Genomic DNA, 25,327 nt, shown 5'->3' with positions numbered 1-25,327 from the left:
GACCTCATGATTCTCATTTGCTCTGACATGCACTTTGAGCTGTAAGGTCTTATATAGACAGGTGTGTAGCTTTCCTAATCAAGTCCAGTCAGTATAATCAAACACAGCTGGACTCAAATGAAGGTGTAGAACCATCTCAAGGATGATCCGAAGAAATGGACAGCATCTGAGTTAAATATATGAGTGTCACAGCAAAGGGTCTGAATACTTAGGACCATGTGATATTTCAGTTTTTCTTTTTTAATAAATCTTCAAAAATGTCAACAGTTCTGTGTTTTTCTGTCAATATGGGGTGCTGTGTGTACATTAATGAGAAAAAAAATGAACTTAAATGATTTTAGCAAATGGCTGCAATATAACAAAGAGTGAAAAATTTAAGGGGGTCTGAATACTTTCCATACCCACTGTATATATATATTTTTCTCTTATTTTCTGCATTTCACTTCAGGCTCCAGCTTGTGTTTTAATCTCGTTTGTGGGCCCACTTTAAACTTGATACTGTGTTCGATGATCCTCATTTGTAAGTTGCTTTGAGTAAAAGCATTTGCTAAGACTGTGATGTAAACAAAGTGAAATATATAAATGCACAAGACTTCAATGAACTTCTGCAAAATGACTGAAATCACCACAATAGTGCTCACAGTACATTACATTTATGCATTTAGCAGACACTTTTATCCAAAGCGACTTACATTGCATTCAAGTTACAGTTTTTACATTTTATCAGCTTTTTTTTGCTTTCCCTGGGAATCGAACCCATGACCTTGGTGTTGCTAGCGCCATGCTCTACTATTTGAGCTACAGGAAAGCCTACAGTAAAATTTAATAGGGAGGTCACAACTTTGAAAAAGATGAGAAAGTAACAAATGAGATGTGCTGATCTGCTAGAGAGAGAGAGGGAGAGAGAGAGAGAGAGAGAGAGAGAGAGAGAGTTCTAAACATTTTGTAAAGTGATGTAAAAAAGGAGCTGATTTGGTCATTCAATTTTTTTTTAAATAATTTCTTACATGTTGTACAAAGTTTTTTTTTTTTTAACAATGTTTTATATATTTTTCTTGTTTGTGAAAAAAAGAATGTATACATGTACTTATTTATTTAATTATTTTACAGATCTATTCTTGTTCTGTGTATTATATAATCGTTTGTTCCTTATTCATGTAATGGACATTGCTTTGGCAATACTGTGCAAGTCATGCCAATAAAGCTCATTTGAATTGAATTGAATTGAATTCAGAGAGAGAGAGAGAGAGAGAGAGAGAGAGAGAGAGAGAGAGAGAGCTCTAAACATTTTCTAAAGTGATGTTAAAAAGGAGCAATCTGATTGGTCATTCTATTTTTTTTTTTTTCCAATATTAGGAAGAGGAGATCCAAAAGTCAGCAGACAGCAGATACATCAGCATTATCTTGAACAAATGGACATTACAGCGTGTCAGACAAGATGGATTTCTGATAGAGAAGAAAAATTAGAATGTAGCATCATCGGCTGAGAGAGAGAAATGGATCTCAAGGAGGGGGAAAGAGACAGAAGCTCTATTTTAAACCCTAGTGAGCTGCCTGTGTACTGTCTAGAAACTGAACCTCAGAATGTGATGGATTAGGAGCACTACATAGTCAGCAACTCCAACGGATTCACAGTTGATTCCAATTGAATTTAATGTTAGCATGCTGCTAAGCTAACAACACTGTAACAAAGATAATAAATATGTAGCACATTGGGTCAATTTGTTAATTTTTTCTTTAAAAACTATTTTATCAAAACTTCTAAAAAAAAAAATGTCATTATTTTTGGAACAGCCTTGACATCGGCAGCTCACTAGATTTGAGAGTTTATGAGCTTGTGTATGATGTTTTCGTGTGTTGCTTCTTGTGTAGTGTTGTACAGCACATCTCAGTTGGGGGGGCACCAATGCGACTGACAAATCACCATGGTGTTGTGTGTCACACTTTTGTAACACGTCTGTCATCCTGCTTTAACACACATGCTCCAACACCTCCTGATGTGTGAGAGAGAGACAGAAAAAAAAAAGATGAACATGACAGACAAAAAGAGAAGCATGGCCTTTAAAAAAAAAGAGAGAATAGCACTTCCTGTCTCAGAAGGAAAAAAACATATAATTTGCAATAATGGCCCAACAATAGCAGCGTTTCTCTGTGGAGAAATTATAGTGAAAAGTGCTGCTGAGATTTCCTCACTGGCAGAAACAGATCCACAGTAGACAGAAGTCTTGTTTACTTGGTAAAGTAGCATCAATTAGGCAAAGATGGTTGAATTAGCATATGCTCTTAATGGACTGGCCTTTGCCGAAGGTTCTCGGGGAGCCGCGGCACATGTTCTGGAAAAAACAGGAAAAGGTCATGTGTCTGCTGTGTTCAGGTGATCGCATTTTCCTCCAAACACTTTTGCATTTTCTCCTGTATTCACAGTGAAATATCTCACAATAGAAAGGTTTGAAATGATTTATGAGGGAAGGGTCATGGCATGTGTCATAAATTAATTGAATTCTGTTGGAAACAATATAAAGATTCAGCAGAATTTTTCAAATTTTGTTTTGTGTTCAGCATATGCCATGCTTAGAACCTATTACTGCGATAGTTAATCCGAAACTGAAGATTTTGTCATTGTCTATTAAACCTGGGCTTTCTTACTATGAAAATTTCCACTATTAAGTTATAAATGATTAAAAAATGCTTCATTCAAATAATTATTGCATGCTTTATTTCTAATGTCTTATTGCATTATAATAAGTCTTTATGTGCCTGCATACCTAACATGTTTACATTGAAAGTGTGGAATGTGCAAAGATGTTGTTCTCCTTAAACTGTGCATCAGTGCAGTCTTTTACAGTGTTAAGCCTTGATTTATTGAAGGTGAGCCTAAAGCATTTTGCTTTAAAAAAATATATACTATTAAAAAAAAAAACACCTTTTATAGATAAGAAAACCAGACAGAGCTTTTAAATTGAATGTAAACTACATTGCTCAAAATTCTGAAATATATTTATTAATTCTAAACAAAAGGCTGGAAGTAAAATGTTCTAGAGGAAAATCTAGAGTAAACAAATGTAACACACTGCCAACTTCACTCTGACACTTCTTCAAGCATCCCTACTGCACCACAACTCCACCTTTTGTTTAAGTTCAGTGTTTAGAGCCTGGGTGGAATCACAAGCTTGAGCCCTCCATTAAGGACCGAGAGCCAAATCTGTATACCTTTACTTGTTTAAAGTTTACATTTACATGGATACTCCAGAAGTATTAGTGTGTTTAGATTAGACTGTGGAGTTTAGAATAGTTTGTAAAATAATGTTTCACCTCACATCATTTCTGAGGACTCTAAATGATCAACATGTTCAAAGTTTTGCTGAAAATCTTGTTGTATACAGGCCTCTACATGCCTTTTGTCTTCTGATTGATAGTTTCCTTTTTAAGCAAGCGTACATCTTTTTAGTAAGATTAGATCTGGAAAAGATCAGCTTGGACATTCTGACAGATATGTATTTCACAGAGTGAAAATGCAACTCATGCAAATTGTGGAATGACTAAATGATGACAGAAGTGTTGGAGAAAATCATTCATTTAAATTCAGGTAAGAATTAGCAAAATTCATTAGAAAGCTAACAAGATATTAGCACTAGTCGTTGTGCTTTCAGAAAGTTTTGACAGCAAAAACAATGCAAGACTCGTTAAGAACAAAAAGGAAGAAATTAGCAGTCAAATTAGTGCTGTGGTCAATATTCCTCAGTACAGGAGAGAGCTAATCAATCAAAACAGTTCACCAGTTTGTTTTAATTATTCATCAGTTACCACCCACTGGCACGCTCTCCGATTCCCTCCAAATATGCTATTTCATCATTAAGCGGGGAATAATTATGTCTGTTTGGATAAGCGGAAAGAATTCATCGGCTCTCTCTCCTTTCAATTTCTCTCCTCCATCTGCAACCTCTCAAATTGACTGGTCTTGCACAGTTGCAGCCGAACAAGAAAGAGAATTGTTGGTGTCAAGCCGCAGTTTACAAATATGACATCTCCTCTGGTACGGCCGCAGATATGAAATATTGATTTATACGCAGTAAAAGGTCTTATAAAAATGATCACATACACATGAGGGATTAATGCCTGAAAGATCGATAGAAATTTCATTCCTGACGCTGGACTGTCACCTACGGTGAAATGCTAAAATAAAGAAATCAATATTATCTATGAAATGTCAAATTTATTATAATTATGTGGATGAAAGCTGGCCAAGTGGCTCCCGAGAGGCCAGGAGGGATAGGTTACCCTGTTCAGTCTCCCCTCGCGGTTCACACGCTCCGCCTGCCAATTTGAGTGCAATATCGGAGTCGAGGGCTGCTGGCTGCTCTCGGAGGCCAAATTCCTGCAGGAATATTTAACGGCGTGTTTGGAAAGCCGTGCTAGGTGTTGTACGGGTTGTAACAGTGGCTGACGTGGAATGACAGTTCTCTCCTTTCCCGATTGAGACCTGCCTGCTCTCCTGCTGTCTGTCTCGCAAAGATGATGTCACGGAGGACAAAAGACAAGAACAGCATGTCACGAGATGGCAGCGCTGAAGACATATTCCCTTTTAACACTTATTGATTTCCTTCTTCAGAAAGGCACAACCTCTTTGTCCTCCTAACAACTCGGGATTGATGGAAATCCTGTTTATTAACAGCTTTTTGAGACCTGCATATTAGAGGAGATTTTGCATATAGAACCAAAGTGCATACACTTGGTTGTAAACATCTAGGGGGAATTAAAGTAAAACTAGTACTGTTGTCTCATGCTTGTATATCATAACTGGTAACACTTTAGTTCAGTTGCTGGTTAGCATGCATAGTACGAGATATTGGTTGTTTGTTAGTACTTATAAAGCACATATTATTCTTCATGACCATATTCAGATCTCTTAATCCTACCCCATACCTAAACTTAACAACTACCTTACTAACTATTAATAAGCAGCAAATTACAGTTTATTGAGGCAAAAGATGTACTTAATAGTGAGAATTGGTCCTGAACAATGATAGTTACAAGGTTTTTTTTTCTTTTTTTCCTTTCAGAAACCTGCCTCTTAATTACAAACCACTCACAATATAATTTAAACAGTCCCAATCAACACTGAAAAAGTGCTTCAACATAAGCATTTTCTCATTATAAGTCACTGCCATTTTTTTTTTCTACAACTCATTCTTGCTGAACTGCAGAGACCTCAGACCATATTATTTGACTCCTACACAGAGTCATGCTCAGCTGTATTATCTCATCTATGCAAGTTTAACTGTTAGTTAATTTCAGTAACCACCTGAACATCCCCAATAAAACCTGCACAATAACCCACAGAAACACACACAAATACACAAGTGCAGGTTTTAGAGACACTATTAAAGCTCCCAGAAATCCATGAACACTTTATCCTGGATTTTCTCAGTATCCACGTTAACAGATGATGGGACAAACACTTCAGAGAGACCCTTAAGAGCCCACTGAGCCCAAACCCTTATCACACATTTAGAGCCACACGCTTTACAGATGCCTCGGTCAATTGAACAAATTTAATAATCTAGATATTAGTAGAAAGAGAGAGAGGGAGCGAGAGATAGAGAGTACAATTCACAGAGTGCTAAATCGAATTCAGAAGATCAGACCAGGAGAGATAGGCAGGATATCTTTCTGCCACCAGGCTTGTGATGGAGATTGCAAACACTGCGCTGTGATAACTGAAAGGTGTTTTGTAGCATAGAAAAATAAACTAAATAAAGAACTTACCAGAGCATGCATAGCGTAAATAGGACACCTATTCTTTTGTATGTATCTATGCATGTATGTGTGTGTATGTATTATTTATTTATTTATTTATTTTAATTGTATTGTGTTAGGATGTGTCCAGTGATGTTCTATCCTGCTCCTGGACAAACCGATGTCCTGTAAAGTTTAGCTTTAACATGCCTGTCTGGATGTGTCTAGTGATCCTAAAGATTTGATTGGCTGAAGTTAAACCCCAAGAACAATACTGAACACCCCTGGGTTAGGCCATTTGTCATAACATTTATAAAACAGTGCCACTGACTGATATATTATCAGAAAGCACCTTGATTAACCGATTAACCTACTTAACCATGAGAACAAAATAAACCCAGAAGTGAGCTAAATAAAACTCCAAATGTGAGCTAAATCTGACAAAATCTCCTTCTGTGGATGCCCTTATGTGAATAAATAAATAAGTAAATAAATAAATAGAGATCTACAATTACTATTTTTTTTTCAAGAAAATCAGAAGAATCTGAGATTTTTCTCAAACATTTGTTTAATCTCATTGCTGTCTAGAACAAACAATTAAGGTATTAAAGAGATTCAATTTGTTTTTAGTCTATAATAAGAAAAACAGGAACAATTTTATATATATATATATATAATAATAATAACATCACACACTGTGTTATACTGTAAAATAAAAAAATAATAAAATAAATAGAAACCTTATGCGTGTGTTCTAGATCTATGTGTGCCCATATATTTTAATGTCAATTTCTGTATGCACTGGGCCTTTGTAAAAGTATTATTGTCTCAGTGCTTGGTGGTTCAGTTCAGCTGACCAGTTTCACCCCAGCAGCCTTCTTTTCCTCTCCCCTAGATTAGGGTCACCACCCGGCCAGTGTGTCTGCCTCTCCCTTCTTTAATGCTGGAACTGAACAGACTCACTCTGATGAGGACACCCTTCCAATGTGTTGCCTGTACGCTTCCATAAACAGGTCAGTTCAGGGGTCCGCACAATATGGTGGCATTATTCCCCATCCTAAACTTCAAGGGCTGTTGTTCCTCAGGGTAATTTACCTGCATGCACGTGGAGAGGGTCTGTTGTCTCCAGGGATAGAGGACATTGTATCAGGGTTATACTCTTTCACTGCAATGGCCTGGAGGTTTATGTTACACTAGAGACATGGTGTCATAATAGCCTTTGTAAAGAATAGTTAAGTTAATTTGCTTTCTATGAGTTAGTTATTGTATGTATTGTGTCCATCCTTTTTTTTTTTTTTTAATTCTCAAAGAAATAAAGTTTAGGGATGTGTGCACCTTTAAATTTGATCCTGTAAAAGGAGACATGTTTCGCAGGTTAAAGTGTCAGATTTGCATGGAACACACCTTTCACTAAAGGTTATTTCTAATAATCCAAATTATGTATCCCAAATATTTGTATCTCTGTCCTTCCCAAGAGAAGTAGAAATGGACTCTCCGAATGAGGATAAAAAAAGAAAACTGTATTACACCAATAAACAAGTAATATACAGTAACAAAGAAAAGACTAATTATAAAATTAAAATAAAAATACCTGTTTCCTGAGCTCCTTGTTCCCTGAGTTTTGTTCATATAAAGTATTGTGTTTAAGCTGATTTGGTGGTGCTAAATAAATTTAATAATAAATTTAGAGGCTAAAGCTTGTCAATACTTTTCCATTGCAGCAGTTAGTTTATATTTAGTCACTTCACATCTATATATAATGGCTTACTTATTAAATCAGGAGCCACAATATAATAATTTCACCACATAATTCTTGAGAAACACTCACAATATCCATATATTTCACTTGCACACCAAACAAAATTGAACAGCAGTTAATGTGTTACTGGAAATAAAGATGCAACCCTATCTTTAGCTCGTTATCTATTTTTACATGAATAACCAACATGGAGACATCCATAAACATCATCCTCAGGTTACTTTTGGAAAGTGAATATTCTAATTTGAATAATTTCAACAGCCCTGAACCCACCTACTCGTCACATTATCATCTCTCTTAACATGCACACACTCACACCCACACCAGGATCCATTCAGAGGGTAACCACAGCAAAGGTCATGCTCCAGCATGCCAATCTCCTGCTGTAATTGACCAGTGATGTTTAGTGATCATTACCACCCCCCTCTTCCAGCATAGCATGGGGGGACCCATCGTTCCGTCCACCTTCACAGGAGGAGAGTCCATTGAGGCACAACTCACAGCAGGGGGGTGGATATTTTATATATGATTTCATAATTGGCAAGCTTAATTGGTCACAGTTGTTATGAAGAGAAGGGGTTTGGCTGAAGGTATTAGTTGAATTGGGGGTTCAAAGTTCAGGCCAAAGTTGATTGTGTGGAGACAGCTGCCATAACTGTCAACTGCCATCTCCTGTTGTTCCAATTAGACACTAACTTGGTAAATTACATGCCTCTATCATTTAGGTAAGAAAATGAAAGGAAAAAAAGTGTACCTTCATAATAGTATTTGTAAAGAAGTGTATTGGCTGCAGAGATGGCAAAAGTACACAAATCCTTTACTCAAGTAGAAGTAAAGAAACTTGTGTTTAAACATACTCTGGTAAAAGTGGAAGTACTGACTACACTTGTTTACTCAAGTTAAAGTAAAGAAGTATGGGCTCTGACATGTACTTAAGTAAAAAGTACCCATTACTACAACCTGTTTTAGTGTCATGCTGGTAACTGGACCTCATGTCATATTGACACATTAATACAAAATAACTTACATTTAATATTTAATATTACATTTAATATTGTTAGCTAATGAATGTATCATGACTTTTTTTTATTTTTTGTATGGCCAACACATCTAAAAAAAAGGTTTAAAACTTTGGCTGGGTCCATGCAAAATAATTAAAGGTTCTCTATTGAACTTCACCTTCACTTCCATTTTCCTTTTCAGTCTTTTCATTTTCCACGATATCTCTCTCTACATCTCACTTTGTGTGTGCTTAATTTTTTCACAAATTTTCTTGTACCTGTCACTTTTCCCATCAGTCATCTACTGTTATGAACAGAACTGTCTCCACCTTGTTGCAAAACAACCACCTCATTGTATTCTGTTTGCAATAACATAACTTTATTTTAGTTCAATTTAAAGTATCACATTATGACCATGTTGTTGTTCTATCTTATAATGACTTAAATACTTTAGATTTAACTATACTTTCTAAATTGCCTAAATGTCAAAATTAATACAATAATAATTACATCATGACAATATCTTTAAAGAAAAATCCTAACACTGTGCATGTTATTGTCACACTTTACCAGGAGCACGGAGCAAGGAATGAGGAGATGAGGAATTTAGCAAATCTAGGGCTTATAAACACAGGGTAATCAGGGAGGAATACAAGACACACCTGAAATCAAATTAACAATCAACATGAGGGAGAAACTGGGTCACAGGGAACACATAGGGAGCAAAACACACACAAAACAGTTCACAATCCTGACATATCGGGGCTCACGGGGGACCCATGGGGCTCGCACCGTACAGATAGGGGGCTGAGGGCGAGTGGGGGGGCTGCCAGACGACAGCGGTGGAGGAGCGGGTGGGAGAGCGGGCGTTTTCGAGGAACGGGTACTGGAGAGCACTTTTGAGGAGCGGGCACTGGAGGATCTGACGCCCCCTCCCTGTCCAGCAGTCCCAAGACCTATCATCAGCCGTGGAGTGTAAGTTACTATGGCAATGAACGCAGCTAAAAGCCAAGCCACTTTCATGGTATCTAAAACCCAGGATTGGTGCAAACTAAACTGAAACTTACCTGGCTAGCCAGCTAATCCGGCTTCATGGTACAGGCCCCAGGTTAGGTTCACAGAGTAAGTTACCACGGTAACTGACTCTGAGTATAAGTTACCTCTCTTTCAGAAACGGGTTTGACTTACCCTGCTTTCCTGGGTTTGACAAACCTCCCATTTTGAAACGGAAAACCGAGAGTTTTCCTGATTTCGGGGTTAGCATACTCAGAGTTTTCACTTAACCTCCTTTCTGAAATGGGCCCCTGGAATCAAATTAACAATCAACATGAGGGAGAAACTGGGTGACAGGGAACACATGGGGAGCAAAACATACATAAAACAGTCCACAATCCTGACAATTATCATTTTTTCTCTTACCAAAATTAACCATGGTTTAACACAGTACAAGTTTTTTGTTTGTTTGTTTGTTTTTGTCAGCTTGATTACAATCAGTTTTAATTTACAGCCACAGTTTTACTACACATTTCATGGTTAGTGTAGCAAAACCATGGTTAATTTGTTGTTACCATTGTTTAACTAGTAACTGTGGTTTTTGGTTTGAATTTTTGTAAGGGTTGTGTAGTTATCTGTCTTGGCTCCCTCTAAATGTGTTATAAAACGATGTTTTATACCATTTGTCTGCTAAATTACTACTGTAACTTTACAGTAGATAATAATGATGTTCTTTATCATACAGTATTTTGAGTGATGATAGTAATGTAGTTTAGTTTGCAGTAGACTATTATTAATCATCTGGCTGCTACTGCTAAGAGTTGCTAGCTGTTTAATTCTTAACTAAGTAAACAAACACAAAACTACTGCCTATTTACAAATGAAACTGACCCGCACTTGAAGTTATTAATACGTTAGTCTCAGCCTCAGACGTCACGCCCACAGAACGTTGGCTAAATGTCTGATGCATATGGCACACTTTTTTTTGGAAACACTTCAGGAATGTCGAAGTTGTCATCTGACTGTTGAATTATAAAGGATTTCCAGGATTTTCGGTCCGCCGGGAAACAAAGATGATGTGGCGCCAAACTCTCACACGAAAGACGAAAGCTGACGTGTTTACAAATGTGACGACAAACACTTATCAGAGTCAACTAAACGCTGGATTTTCAAAAGTATGTGAAATATTTAAAGGTCGCAGCATAGAATCTTTAAAATACATCCGAGAGTTTCACACACCGGTTTGTTGTGGCGACATTTCCACACCTCAAAACGTGACGCTAAATTAAACAAACTATGATTGGTTGTTTGACATGTCGGTCAAACGGCCTCATGGGCGGGCCTTGGCCAATGAAAACGGCCATATATTCCAGACCTTCAGCCGTCAGTCTGAAGGTATGGCTATGTGAGACTATGAACAGGTCAGTAGTTTTGCCTCTCTGATCCAATCCATTCTCGAGTCTCTTGCATTGTTTACTCTGAGAGAAAACTTTTGGCGGAGACGCGGAGCACGTGCGAGCCGAATCGCGCTGCCAGTCAAGTCAAGTCAAGTCACCTTTATTTATATAGCGCTTAATACTTAAGAGTATCAAATTGGAGGATAGAGTGTCAGTAATGTATAATAATAAGATTAAACATTACATTTTCAGTTAAAGGCATTTCATTATTGAATTCAGAGATGTCATTTTCTAGCTCAGTTTAGTTTAAATAGTATCTGATGAATCAAATTGACGATAATCGCTATAAATTAAGTGTCCCCAACTGAGCAAGCCAGAGGCCACAGTGGCAAGGAACCAAAACTCCCTCTGTGACAGAATGGAGAAAAAAAAAACCTTGGGAGAAACCAGGCTCAGTCGGGGGGCCAGTTCTTCTCTGGCCAGGATATTATTGTTTATTTATTGTTTACTTATTGTTTTAATTAAAATTTTAAATGTATACATGTATTAAATTTCTATTTTTATATTGTTGCAATTTCTTACAATAATATTATTATGTAGTTTTATTTTATTATATTTGTAGTTATTTGTTTTATTTTAAAACAAACTCCTTTTATTTTACTCCTCCTTGAACTGCCACCTTAACGTGGTGGAGGGGTTTGAGTACCCGAATGAACCTAGGAGCTATGTTGTCCGGGGCTATATGCCCCTGGTAGGGTCTCCCAAGGCAAACAGATCCTAGGCGACGGGTCAGACTAAGAGCGGTTCAAAAACCCCTTATGAAGGAAAACAAAAAGAGGACCGTGACGTCGCCCGGTATGGCGCAGCCGGGGCCCCACCCTGGAGCCAGGCCCGGGGTTGGGGCTCGTATGCGAGCGCCTGGTGGCCGGGCCTCCCCCCATGGGGTCCGGCCGGGCTCAGCCCGAAGGAGCGACGTGGGGCCGCCTTCCCGTGGGCTCACCACCTGCAGGAGGGACCATAAGGGGCCGGTGCAAAGAGGATCGGGCAGCAGTCGAAGGCGGGGGCCTCGACGACCTGATCCCTGGACACAGAAGCTAGCTCTAGGGACGTGGAATGTCACCTCGCTGGCGGGGAAGGAGCCTGAGATTGTGCGTGAGGTTGAGAGGTTCCGACTAGAGATAGTTGGGATCACCTCTACGCACGGCTTGGGCTCTGGAACCACACTCCTCGAGAGAGGTTGGACTCTTCACTACTCTGGAGTTGCCCATGGTGAGAGGCGGCGGGCTGGTGTGGGTTTGCTTATAGCCCCCCAGCTCAGCCGTCATGTGTTGGAGTTCACCCCGGTGAACGAGAGGGTCGTTTCCCTGCGCCTACGGGTAGGGGATAGGTCTCTCACTGTCGTGTGTGCCTACGGGCCAAACGGCAGTGCAGAGTACCCGGCCTTCTTGGGGTCTCTGGGAGGGGTGCTGGAAAGTGCTCCAACCAGGGACTCCGTCGTTCTACTGGGGGACTTCAATGCCCACGTGGGTAGCGACAGTGACACCTGGAGGGGCGTGATTGGGAGGAACGGCCCCCCTGATCTGAACCCGAGTGGTGTTCAGTTATTGGACTTCTGTGCTAGTTACAGTTTGTCCATAACGAACACCATGTTCAAGCATAAGGGTGTCCATCAGTGCACGTGGCACCAGGACACCCTAGGCCGTAGGTCGATGATCGACTTTGTGGTTGTTTCATCTGACCTGCGGCCGTATGTCTTGGACACTCGGGTAAAGAGAGGGGCGGAGCTGTCAACTGATCACCACCTGGTGGTGAGTTGGATCCGATGGCGGGGGAGGAAGCTGGACAGACTGTCTGTCTCCTGTCAGAGAGATCTTCAACTCCCACCTCCGGCGGAGCTTCGACCGGATCCCGAGGGAGGCTGGAGATATTGAGTCCGAGTGGACCATGTTCTCCACCTCCATTGTCGAAGCGGCTGCTCGGAGCTGTGGCCGTAAGGTCTCCGGTGCCTGTCGAGGCGGCAATCCCCGAACCAGGTGGTGGACACCGGAAGTAAGGGATGCCGTCAAGCTGAAGAAGGAGTCCTATCGGGCCTGGCTGGCTTGTGGGACTCCTGAGGCAGCTGACGGGTACCGACAGGCCAAGCGAACTGCAGCCCGGGTGGTTGTGGAGGCAAAAACTCGGGCCTGGGAGGAGTTCGGTGAGGCCATGGAGAAGGACTATCGGCTGGCCTCGAAGAGATTCTGGCAAACCGTCCGGCGCCTCAGGAGAGGGAAGCAGTGCCCAGCCAACGCTGTTTACAGTAGAGGTGGGGAGCTGCTGACCTCGACTGGGGATATCGTTGGACGGTGGAAGGAATACTTCGAGGATCTCCTCAATCCCGCCGTCACGTCTTCCATTGAGGAAGCAGAGGCTGGGGGCTCAGAGGTGGACTCGTCCATCACCCAAGCTGAAGTCACCGAGGTAGTCAAGAAACTCCTCGGTGGCAGGGCACCGGGGGTGGATGAGATCCGCCCTGAGTACCTCAAGTCTCTGGATGTTGTGGGGCTGTCTTGGCTGACGCGCCTCTGCAGCATCGCGTGGCGGTCGGGGACAGTGCCTCTGGGGTGGCAGACCGGGGTGGTGGTCCCTCTTTTTAAGAAGGGGGACCGGATGGTGTGTTCCAACTACAGGGGGATCACACTTCTCAGCCTCCCTGGGAAAGTCTATGCCAGGGTACTGGAGAGGAGAATACGGCCGATAGTAGAACCTCGGATTCAGGAGGAACAGTGTGGTTTTCGTCCGGGCCGTGGAACACTGGACCAGCTCTATACCCTCTACAGGGTGCTGGAGGGTTCATGGGAGTTTGCCCAACCAGTCCACATGTGTTTTGTGGATTTGGAGAAGGCATTCGACTGTGTCCCTCGCGGCGGCCTGTGGAGGGTGCTCCGGGAGTATGGGGTCCGGGGTCCTTTACTAAGGGCTGTCCGGTCCCTGTATGACCGAAGCAGGAGCTTGGTTCGCATTGCCGGCAGTAAGTCAGACTTGTTCCCGGTGCATGTTGGACTCCGGCAGGGCTGCCCTTTGTCGCCGGTTCTGTTCATAAGTTTTATGGACAGAATTTCTAGGCGCAGCCAGGGGCCGGAGGGTGTCAGGTTTGGTGACCACACGATTTCGTCTCTGCTTTTTGCAGATGACGTTGTCGTGTTGGCTTCATCAAGCCAGGACCTTCAGCAGGCACTGGGACGGTTTGCAGCCGAGTGTGAAGCGGCTGGGATGAGAATCAGCACCTCCAAATCCGAGGCCATGGTCCTCAGTCGGAAAAGGGTGGTTTGCCCACTTCAGGTTGGTGGAGAGTTCCTGCCTCAAGTGGAGGAGTTTAAGTATCTTGGGGTTTTGTTCACGAGTGAGGGAAGGATGGAACGGGAGATTGACAGACGGATCGGTGCATCTTCTGCAGTAATGCGGTCGATGTACCGGTCTGTCGTGGTGAAGAAAGAGCTGAGCCGCAAGGCGAAGCTCTCGATTTACCGGTCAATCTACGTTCCTACTCTCACCTATGGTCATGAGCTTTGGGTCATGACCGAAAGGACAAGATCCCGGATACAGGCGGCTGAAATGAGCTTTCTCCGCAGGGTGGCTGGGCGATCCCTTAGAGATAGGGTGAGAAGCTCGGTCACTCGGGAGGAGCTCAGAGTAGAGCCGCTGCTCCTTCACATTGAGAGGGGTCAGCTGAGGTGGCTCGGGCATCTGTTCCGGATGCCTCCTGGACGCCTTCCTGGGAAGGTGTTCCGGGCGCGTCCCACTGGGAGGAGACCCCGGGGAAGACCTAGGACATGCTGGAGAGACTATGTCTCCCGGCTGGCCTGGGAACGCCTCGGTGTCCCCCCGGAAGAGCTGGAGGAAGTGTCTAGGGAGAGGGAAGTCTGGGCATCTCTGCTTAGACTGCTGCCCCCGCGACCCGGCCCCGGATAAGCGGAAGAAGATGGATGGATGGATGGATGTTTTATTTTAATTTTTATTGTATTTTAAGTTGAGGTCTTCACTGGGGATATATCCCCAGGGCTCATCCAGGTGTCCGGCCTCCCCTGACGATCATGGCCACATACATCATCTGCCGGCGCCGATCCACCATCTGATCCGGACATGGACTGAGAAACAGTATAAGAAAGAAAGAGACAAATATTAGCGTAGATGCCATTCTTCTTATGATGTAACAAGTACATCATGTGTTATTGGGAGTGTCCCCAGTTCCGGTTGATCTAATTAATGCAGCCTAAGAATCCTTTAACGGATTTGAATAATAGAAGTGTATTAGTGTGTTATGTGTAAGTCAGGTTAAAGAAGTGTGTCTTTAATCTAGATTTAACATATACAGGTGCTGGTCATAAAATTAGAATATCATGAAAAAGTTGATTTATTTCAGTAATACCATTCAAAAAGTGAAACTTGTATATTAGATTCATTCATTACACACAGACTGATATATTTCAAATGTTTATTTCCTTTAATTTTGACGATTATAACTGACAACTAATGAAAGTCCCAAATTCAGTATCTCAGAAAATTTGAATATTGTGAAAATGTTCAATATTGAAGACCCCTGGTGCCACACTCTAATCAGCTAATGAACTCAGAACACCTGCAAAAGCCTTTAAATGGTCTCTCAGTCTAGTTCTGTAGGCTACACAATCATGGGAAAGACTGCTGACTTGACAGTTGTCCAAAAGACGACCATTGACACCTTGCACAAGGAGGACAAGACACAAAAGGTCATTGCTAAAGAGGCTGGCTGTTCACAGAGCTGTGTCCAAGCATATTAATAGAGGGGCGAAGGGAAGGACAAGATGTGGTAGAAAAAAGTGTACAAGCATTAAGGATAACCGCACCCTGGAGAGGATTGTGAAAAAAAAAACATTCAAAAATGTGGGGGAGATTCAGAAAGAGTGGACTGCAGCTGGAGTCAGTGCTTCAAGAACCACATGCTGCTGAGTGGTCCAAAGTTATGTTCTCTGATGAAAGTAAATTTTGCATTTCCTTTGGAAATCAAGGTCCCAGAGTCTGAAGGAAGAGAGGAGAGGCACATAATCCACGTTGCTTGAGGTCCAGTGTAAAGTTTCCACAGTCATTGATGGTTTGGGGTGCCATGTCATCTGCTGGTGTTGGTCCATTGTGTTTTCTGAGGTCCAAGGTCAACGCAGCCATCTACCAGGAAGTTTTAGAGCACTTCATGTTTCCTGCTGCTGACCAACTTTATGGAGATGCAGATTTCATTTTCCAACAGGACTTGGCACCTGCACACACTGCCAAAGGTACCAAAAGCTGGTTCAATGACCATGGTGTTACTGTGCTTGATTGGCCAGCAAACCCGCCTGACCTTAAACCCATAGAAAACCTATGGGGTATTGTGAAGAGGAAGATGCAATACGCCAGACCCAACAATTCAGAAGAGCTGAAGGCCACTATCAGAGCAACATGGGCTCTCATAACACCTGAGCAGTGCCACAGACTGATCGACTCCATGCCACGCCGCATTGCTGCAGTAATCCAGGCCAAAGGAGCCCCAACTAAGTATTGAGTGCTGTACATGCTCATACTTTTCATGTTCATACTTTTCAGTTGGCCAACATTTCTAAAAATATTTTTTTTTGCATTGGTCTTAATTGATATTCTAATTTTCTGAGATACTGAATTTGGGACTTTCATTAGTTGTCAGTTATAATCATCAAAATTAAAGGAAATAAACATTTGAAATATATCAGTCTGTGTGTAATGAATGAATCTAATATACAAGTTTCAATGGTATTACTGAAATAAACTTTTTCATGATATTCTAATTTTATGACCAGCACCTGTATACTCTTGAGATGGCGCCGCGTATGGCTGCTATGGTGTGGAATGCTGCCGTTCTTTTAACGTTTTTGTTTGTTTGTTCAGCATTTAGTCATTCTCTTACTGTCAGTTTTACCAGAGACGAACTACTGGACATAAGGCAACACACTACGGACTATTTTTTTTCCGGTTTTTGATTATTCATGCGCTTTGTTGGATGTTTTGGTCGGAGGGGCAGCGGTCCTAGTCACTGTTTGGTTCATCTCATACCGACCTATAGGCAAAAACTTAAATCTTCTAAACCTGTATTAAGAACTGTTAAAAGATGGACTAATGAAGCAGAGCAAGATTTAAAAGCTTGTTTTGACCTCACTGATTGGAATGTTTTTGAAGCTGCTGCCACCGATCTGGACGAGCTCACAGAGACTGTAACATCATATATCAGTTTCTGTGAGGATATATGCATCCCCACCAGGACATTCTTATCATTCAATAATGATAAACCGTAGTTTACTGGGAAACTCACACAGCTTCGTCAGGCCAAAGAGGACGCTTACAGAAGTGGGGATAAAATCTTGTATAACCAGGCCAGGAACAGACTAACAAAGGAGATCAGAGTGGCTAAAAATAACTACTCTGAGAAGTTGAAAAAAGAACTTTCATCAAAAAACGATCCAGCGTCAGTATGGACTGGTCTGAGGAACATCACTATGTACAAGACACCACCCCCACAGTCTGTGGAGAATCAACAACTGGCTGACGATCTCAATGTGTTTTACTGCCGATTTGAAAAGGCCAGACTGACACCCAGCACCCGCTCTGATCTGCACTTCACACATTCACCCCCCCCACAACCCCCCTTACTCCCTCCCCCACCATTCTACCTGCGTTTAAAGTCTGTGTAGAGGATGTGAACCGGGTCTTCAGAAAACAGAAATCTAGGAAAGCTTCAGGACCAGACGGTATTTCACCTGCCTGTCTAAAAGTCTGTGCTGACCAATTGGCCCCCATCTTTACACAGATCTTCAACAGATCTCTGGAGCTGTGCGAAGTTCCCTGCTGCTTCAAACGCTCCACCATCATTCCCATCCCCAAAAAGCCCAAAATCACTGGATTTAATGACTAAAGACTGTCACGTACAGACTATGAGACAAGGAGGAGTTAGGTCAATACAAGGCTTTATTGAAACTGAGCAAGGGGATACACTGTGTGATGGAGTGGGGCTGGATCCAAGAGGGAAGGACGGCGCCGCGCACTGCCGCGAGGGCGGGTAAGGTTTGGAGATACGTGGAGCGGTGGAGTACAGGAGCGGTGGAACATAGGAACACTGTAGGCAGGTAAACACAAGGTTAGGGATCAGGCTTAGGTTCGGTAGTGAACGGTAGATCGGACGAGTGCTGGCGGTGGGTAGATATAGTGCTGGTGATTAGTTGGTGACAGGTGCGGGGAATTAGAACTCAGGTGACTGTGATCTGGGTAACGTGGGTGCAGATGACTGTGATTCTCTGACATTACCCCCTCCTCCAGGGTCGGCTCCTGATGCCCTACTGCGGCGACGAGGGCGGCCTCGGCCTCTGGGTGCGGGACGATTGGGATGGTTCCGATGGAATTCCTCTAGGAGTAAGGGGTCGAGGATAGTACCCTTCCCAGTCAACCAGGACTCGGTAGACCTCAGCTCCTTCGATCATCTCTGGAGGAGAGGGTGCGTCCGGTCCCGTGGGTCCTGTGGCAGAGGGAGAGAAGGGTTTGAGAAGGGAGACGTGGAATGTAGGGTGGATGCGATACCTGGGGGGGAGCTGGAGCTCATAGGTGACTTCGTTCAGCTGCCTCTGGATCTTGAAAGGACCTATGAAGCGGGGACTCAGCTTCCTGCAGGGCAGACGGAGGTGGAGAGCTCGGGTCGACAGCCAGACCCGATCTCCTGGCTGGTATAGGGGGGGCTCAGAACTCCGGGCATCAGCGAAGCGCGTATGCCTGCGTACTGCCCGCTGTAGATGGATATGGCCTGAGTCCCAGACCCTCTCACTCTCTCGGAACCAGTAGTCCACAGCTGGAACCTCTGCTGGCTCTTCCGTCCACGGGAATAGAGGGGGTTGGAAGCCGAGCATGCACTGGAACGGAGTAAGGCCGGTGGTGGACTGACGGAGGGAGTTCTGTGCATACTTGGCCCACGGGAGGGAACGGCTCCAGCTGTGCTGATCGGGGGAGCAGTACGACCGGAGGTAGCGTCCGAGTTCTTGGATCTTACGCTCAGTATGGCCATTGGTTTGGGGATGGTAGCCCGAGGACAAACTGATGGTGACCCCAAGGAGGCGGAAGAAGGATCTCCAGACCCGGGACACGAACTGAGGGCCTCGGTCCGACGCTATATCCTCTGGCAGGCCGTAGTTGCGAAACACATGGTGGAAAAAGCATTCCGCGGTCTCCAAAGCCGTGGGTAGGCCCTTGAGGGGGATGAGCTTGCAGGCTTTGGAGAACCGGTCTACTATGACCAGGACACAGGTGTGGCCCTCAGACTCTGGGAGGTTGGTGACGAAATCCACGCCGATATGGGACCAGGGCCTCTGGGGAACGAGTAGGGGAAGCAGTTTGCCTGCGGGCAGATGGCGGGGAGATTGGGACATGGCACAGACTGAGCAGCCTCGGACGTACCTGATGACATCCTCGGCCATACCGGGCCACCAGTACCGAGCTTGGAGGAGTGAGAGGGTTCGCTGGCTGCCTGGGTGTCCAGAGCCCGGCACTTCGTGAGCTGAGCCCAGAAGGGTGAGGCGTTGGGAGCGGGGCACATAGGTCCTCCCTTCTGGGCCTCCCTGAAATACCCTCCCCCACTGTGAGACACCAATATGTCCCTGAGCAAGACACTTAACTCCCTAGTTGCTCCAGAGGCGTGCGACCTCTGACATATATAGCAATTGTAAGTCGCTTTGGATAAAAGCGTCAGCTAAATGAATAAATGTAAATGTAAATGTATTGACCAACTCCCCCAGCGTGTCGACGGCCGTTGGCGGCCAGGTCTCCATGACACGCGGTGTTTGGGGTGAGTCCAGTCTTCTGTCACGTACAGACTATAAGACAAGGAGGAGTTAGGTCAATACAAGGCTTTATTGAAACTGAGCAAGAGGATATACTGTGTGATGGAGTGGGGCTGGATCCAGGAGGGAAGGACGGCACCGCGCACTGCCGCGAGGGCGTGTAAGGTTTGGAGATATGTGGAGCGGTGGAGATCTGGAGCGGTGGAGTACAGGAGCGGTTGAACGTAGGACCACTGTAGGCAGGTAAACACAAGGTTAGGGGTCAGGCTTAGGTTCGGTAGTGAACGGTAGACCGGACGAGGATGGAGTGCAGCTAATTATTGTCTATTCTCTTCATTATTAGTGTTCTTTATCAACTTAATTAGTCTGCACTATGTTTGTACTTTCTGTACTGGAAGCTCCTAACACCAAGACAAATTCCTTGAGTGTGCAAACACACCAGCAATAAAGCTCTTTCTGATTTTGATTCTGATTCTGATTCTGATTAAACTGACAATGTGTGTCTGCCTCCCAAACAGTATTAGGTAGATTGTTCCAGAGTTTGCGTGCTAAATAGGAAAAGGATCTGCCGCCCGCAGTCGATTTTGATATTCTAGGTATTATCAAATGGCCAGAGTTTTGAGAACGCAGCGAATGTAGAGGACTGTAATGTGATAAGAGCTCGCTCAAGTACTGAGGAGCTAAGCCATTCAGGGCTTTATAAGTAATTAACAAGATTTTAAAATCTATGCAATGTTTGATGGGGAGCCAATGCAGTGTTGACAGAACTGGGCTAATATGGTCGTACTTCCTAGTTCTAGTAAGGACTCTAGCTGCTGCATTTTGGACCAACTGTAATTTGTTGATCAAGCATGCAGAACAACCACCCAATAAAGCATTACAATAGTCTAACCTTGAGGTCATAAACGTATGAATTAGTATTTCTGCATTTGACGTAGAGAGCATAGGTCGCAATTTAGATATGTTTTTGATATGGAAAAACGCAGTTTTACAGATGCTAGAAACGTGGCTTTCAAATGAAAAATTGCTATGAAACAGCACACCTAGTTTCCTAACTGATGAAGAAGAATTGACAGAGCAGCTGTCAAGTGTTAGATAGTGTTCTAGGTTATTACATGTGGGGTTTTTAGGTCTGATAATTAACACCTCTGTTTTTTCAGAATTTAGCAGTAAGAAGTTACTCGTCATCCAGTTTTTTATATCGACTATGCATTCCATTAGTTTCTCAATTTGGTGTGTTTCACTGGGCCGTGAAGAAATATAGAGCTGAGTATCATCAGCATAACAGTGAAAGCTAACACCATGTCTCCTGATCATATCTCCCAAGGGTAACATGTAAAGCATGAAAAGTAACGGCCCTAGTACTGAGCATTGAGGTACTCCATACTGCACTTATGATCGACATGATACCTCTTCATTCACTGCTACGAACTGATGGCGTTCAGATAAGTACGATTTGAACCATGTTAATGCACTTGCACTAATGGCAACAAAGTGTTCTAGTCTATTTATAAGAATGTTGTGGTCAACAGTGTCGAGCGCAGCACTAAGATCCTGTAGAACTGATAAAGAGATACAACCACGATCAGATGATAGAAGCAGGTGATTTGTAACTCTAATGAGAGCAGTCTCAGTACTATGATACGGTCTAAATCCTGACTGGAATTCCTCACAAATACAATTTTTCTCTAAGAAGGAAGATAATTGCAAGGATACTACCTTTTCTAGTATCTTTAACAGAAAAGGGAGATTTGAGATCTGTTTGTAATTAACTAGATCTTTGGGGTCAAGTTGTGTTTTTTAATGAGAGGCTTAATAACAGCCAATTTGAAGGTTTTGGGGACATATCTTAATGACAGTGATGAATTATTAATAGCCAAAAGAGGATCTATGACTTCTGGAAGCAGCTCTTTTAGTAGATTAGATGGAATAGGGTCTAACATACATATTGTTGGTTTAGATGATTTAACAAATTTATACAATTCTTCCTCTCCTATAGTAGAGAATGAGTGGAATTGTTCCTCAGGGGATCTATAGTGCACTCAAGTCAAAACTAGCCAGTCAAGACTAACCGATTCATGATGTAGGCTATTATAGATTTGCTATCGAATGGTTATCCATCAAAACTAAAGTAACGAGCCTGGTTTGAAAATGTAAGAAGTAGAAAGTACAGATATTTGTGTAAAAATGTAAGGAGTAAAAGTAGTCAGAAAATTAAATAGTGAAGTAAAGTACAGATACCAGAAAAATCTACTTAAGTACAGTAACAAAGTATTTGTACTTTGTTACTTCCCATCTCTGATTGGCTGTGCTTAATTACTGTGATAGCAGCCAGTCTGGGGAGTTTTTTTTTTTAAGTCAGCATGAAATGAAAATTCACTATATCAGTTTTCTGAATATATGTTATAACTTATATTATGAACAATACATTTTTTTTCAATTCAATTCATATTGCTTTATTGACATGACATACTTAGATACATATTGCCAAAGCATTGTACATAGAATAAAAACAAAACAAAAATACATATAAAATACATCCATAAATAAACAAAACAAAATACATGTAAAATGCATCCATTTATATATTTATATTAACATTAATGGTACTACTAATGCAGATGTGTTCACTCTTTACTTCTTACTTTGTGCATTTATAAATATGTTGTGCTACCAAAGAGGAAATAGGTCCTTCACCAAGTAATATTCTTAATTTGTCATTTTAATGGAGTGATTGGAACTCAGGAATAATCTGGTGTATTTGACTGTGTGTCTCTTAAGGACGTATATTTGTCACAGTGGAGGAGAATGTGTTCCTCCGTCTCAACTGATCCAGATCTACATTCGATACAGATTCGCTCTTCTTTAGGTAACCACGTCTTTTTATGTTGTCCTCTTTCTATGGACAGCTGGTGGTCACTCAGTCTGTACTTTGTTAATAAGTGTCTGTGAGTTATATTCCTGACTGAGACCAGATAGTCAGCCAGACTGTACTCTCTGTTCAGTTTCAGATAACATTGGCAATGACTTTGGTCATTGGTTTGTTCTTTCCAATGCTATATGTATGTCTCCTTCTCTTCATTCATAATTTATTTGATTCTTCCAGGTTTTGGTTGGTGATATTGAATGCTTTGTTAGTCAGATCTGACACCATTACACAAAAATTACTTTTTTGGGCACTCATTTCTTTGTGTTTTTAGTGCTTTAAAATGAAGAGAATCTTCAGAACTAGAGTTTAAGTGGATTCAGAACATTACAACTCTTTTTTAATGATTAGATTTAGGAGGAGACGGCCTAGCTCTGCAGGCTTTATTAGGTGTGTTTCTGTGGACATGAAGGATGCTTCTGCAGAACTCTACATGTAGAGCTTCTAAAGGGTGTTTGTGCCAATCTTTATGCTTTATGCTTTACGCTTCTATACAGGGCAATAGGCAGTATGACACTATCGGAAATCTTTGTCAAGATTCTGATGGGGATGTCTATTTTGAATAATTTTGTTCGTATGGCATGCAGTGCCCTGCGGGCTTTTACAAGTAATGTTTTTATTGGCAAATTGAAATTTCCAGTGGGAGTTAAAACCAGACCACGATAATTATATTGTAAAGCATGTTGAAGTGTGGTGTTGTTTAAAGTAAATATATGTTTATGTTCTAGATGTTATTAGAATATTAATAATAATATTATTATTATTTAGTTATTATGTTATTTACTTATTTAAATGTTTTGACCTTGTAACAAAATGTTATAACTGAACCTTCCGGTCAAAACAGCAGGCTTCTCTCAGGTCCTTTTAGCCCCAGTGAGAGGATAGCATAAGTATTTGCATATTCCCTCTTTCCATTCGTTCATCCCTCCACCTCGCTTACATCAGGGAAGATTTTTTGGCCTGTGCACAAACTCTTTTCTTGTACTCCACTCTATTCTGACAGTATATAGTGTACAGCTCTACCTGAGTGGGATCCTGTTCAATCAGGAGCTCCTGAATCCCTTATGTAATGATAGTGCTCTAGTCTTTATCCTCCTCCAGGATGGAAAAACACAGTGCCCTGATGGATTCCTGATGGATTCATTCAAATGGAACAGTGAAGGCTCAAATTCACATTTTGGGGTGATGAGGGATAGTCATCTTTAAACAGCGTCCTTAAACAAACCTCCTTCCCATGGAATCCCCTTCTTTCCTGCAATAGCACATTCCCAGTTCAAATGATTCACGGTACCACCAGGATTTTTTGTCGGCACAGCAACAAAGCAGAATGGATGGTCTTTCCTCCATTTTTTGCGCTCTTGTGCAAATCGACTCGGAACAATGCCATGACCACTGATCCTTGTGAATCCCAATGTTATTCCATATCTGGGCCTGCTCACTCAAACCTTCTGTGACTGGGAACCAAAGCTGTGAAGTTTCCCTCCCTCAGATGACGAATGCAGGACTTCTCCAATCTTTCAGTGTGTGCAATGCCCCCATAACCTAATAAAAATCCAATCAACAACCAATGCATAGAACTTCCTGAAGTTCCCACCAAATATTTACAAATGCTGTCATTAATTACTCACCGTCATATCGTTCCAAACATGTATGACCTTGGTTCATCTTCGGAACACAAATTACGATATTTTTGATGAAATCGGAGAGCTTTCTGACTCTCCATAGACAGCATGTTTACGTTCAGAGGAAAGCACACACATGTATCGTGATACTCACTAAAATGATATTAGGGTGACACGGAGGAGAAGAATTGTTGAATTATCATCAAAAATATCTTAATTTGTGTTCCGAAGACGATGGTCTTAGGGGTTTGGAATGACATGAGGGTGGGTAATTAATGACAGAATTTTCCTTTTTGGGTGAACTATCCCTTTAAGTCAAGGGTGAACCAAAAGGTCACCAATGATATGCTGCCATAGAATTTAATACTATCAATACTATGAAGAAGGCAATCCCACAATGGATAGCAACAAGCTTAACCAAGATGGAGGATAGGATGAGAAAAGAGCTCTATTTATATGGATAATATAGACAATAATAGAACAGAGCTCACTTCATGACAAGATCAACCAAAGGACAAACTGCTCATGCTGGGCTTTAATATCGGTGTTCCTGGTTCTGTTATACACATCCAGTCATGTCAGATGACAAAATATAGATAAAGAGGAAAATCCAGCAGGGCAAACTTGGCTGTTTGTTTATTTGCTCTCACACATCCCTTTTCTGTCGATCACATACAAACACAGACAGTGAAAGAGATCAACAATATAGTGCATGTGATCCCTATGAGTGTTGTTTTTCCTGTTCCAGAGATGTGTTCAAGGCCAAAAGCACTGCTTGGCTTCAGCAGGTCCATGGTCCCTACAACTGACACCACAGCTTTAGATATTAAAGAAACAGCTGCTGAATGGTTCATGAACTGTGCAACATGAAGTTGTCTGAGCAGGTGTCTTTATTTCCAGGCTACTTTTTTTTTTCTTTTTCAAATGATCAGTGATCTTTTTAGAGGTGTCATGAACTGCCTGTTTATTTATTTTTAATTATTATTGCTATTTTGTACTGTTCTCTGAGGTCCACTTATAATGTTACCAAAATTAAAAAAACAAAAAATC

The 25,327-nt window shown here is 42.2% G+C and overlaps 1 pseudogene across 1 annotated transcript in view; it reads right to left on the bottom strand.

Annotated features, from left to right (window-relative positions):
• Positions 1 to 23,591: 23,591 nt before the first annotated feature.
• LOC306876412 (SUMO-conjugating enzyme UBC9-B-like) overlaps positions 23,592 to 25,327 on the bottom strand; it is a 33,795-nt pseudogene continuing 32,059 nt past the window's right edge. The window contains exon 3 of the transcript in view: positions 23,592 to 24,053. The product of the transcript in view is annotated as an SUMO-conjugating enzyme UBC9-B-like (transcript). The remainder of the gene's footprint in view (positions 24,054 to 25,327) is intronic.

Source organism: Barbus barbus, assembly GCF_936440315.1.
Source record: "Barbus barbus genome assembly, chromosome: 10".
In the NCBI taxonomy this organism is placed as follows: domain Eukaryota; kingdom Metazoa; phylum Chordata; class Actinopteri; order Cypriniformes; family Cyprinidae; genus Barbus; species Barbus barbus.
Note: the sequence above shows the minus strand (reverse complement) of the source record. Positions and strands in the feature narration are given on the sequence as shown.